Source organism: Mus pahari, chromosome 20 (genome assembly GCF_900095145.1).
Source record: "Mus pahari chromosome 20, PAHARI_EIJ_v1.1, whole genome shotgun sequence".
Taxonomy (NCBI): Eukaryota; Metazoa; Chordata; class Mammalia; order Rodentia; family Muridae; genus Mus; species Mus pahari.
Window position 1 is genome coordinate 1,049,555 of NC_034609.1, and position 1,011 is coordinate 1,050,565.

The following is a 1,011-nucleotide window of genomic DNA, read 5'->3' on the forward strand; positions in this document are numbered from 1 at the left end:
GGCAAGGTGTTGGGCGCTGGATCAGCCTGCGGACAGCCGCCAGGCGAACACCCCTCCTGGGCAGGAGAGGCGCAGGACGATCGGGTCCAGCTGCTGCGGGTCCCCTCACCAGTCTGCTCTTTCCCCGGCAGTGCAGCCGCTAAACTGTTTCTTGAATGTAGTAGAAGCATGGATGTTCAGACATTTAATGAGCAGTGTTTATTGATTCCTGCTATTTTGTTGCTGTTATGGTGTGTGTGTGTGTGTGTGTGTGTGTGTGTGTGTGTGTACCCACACATGCATGTGTGTTTCCCCTGTGTTTTGATGTATTGGTATAGGATTACTTATTCCTTCTGAAGGTATGGTTAACATTTTAGGTTGGAATTTTCCTTCTAGGATGATAATGCTTAATCTATCATAGATAGATAATGCTTAAATTTGGTTTTATCACAAAATATTTTATTTTTTTTCCATCTATGGTGATTGAAATTTCTGCTGGGTTTAATAGTCTGGGCTGGCATCTGTGATGTCTTAGTTTGCAGAACATCAATGAAATTCCTTTGGCTTTTAGTTTCCATTGAGATGTCAGGTTATTATGCTAATAGGTTTCCCTTTTTATGTTACTTGGTCCTTTTGCCTTTTCTGTCTGTTTAGTGTTGAGGTTATTATCTGCCAAGGGGAGTTTCTCTTCTTGTCCAGTCTATTTGATAGTCTTTATGCTTCTTTGTTTTAGGGGGGAAAAAAAGCATGAAGATACCTTGATAGACGTCTCCTGGTTTAGGTTAGGGAAATTTTTTTCTATAATTTGTTGAAAATATTCCCTGTAGCTTTAACTCAGGTTTCTTCGGCTTGCACTGCCCCTGTGCTTTATGCTGATCACTCTTAGGCTGGCAGTTACGTAGCGTCTCAGGTTTCCTAGATGCTTCGCTCCAGAATTTTTCTTTTTTTAAGATTTAACATTTTCTTTAACCAAGTATCCATTTCTTCTACTGTGTCTTTTTAGTCCTTGAGCTTATCTTCGGATCTCTTGTA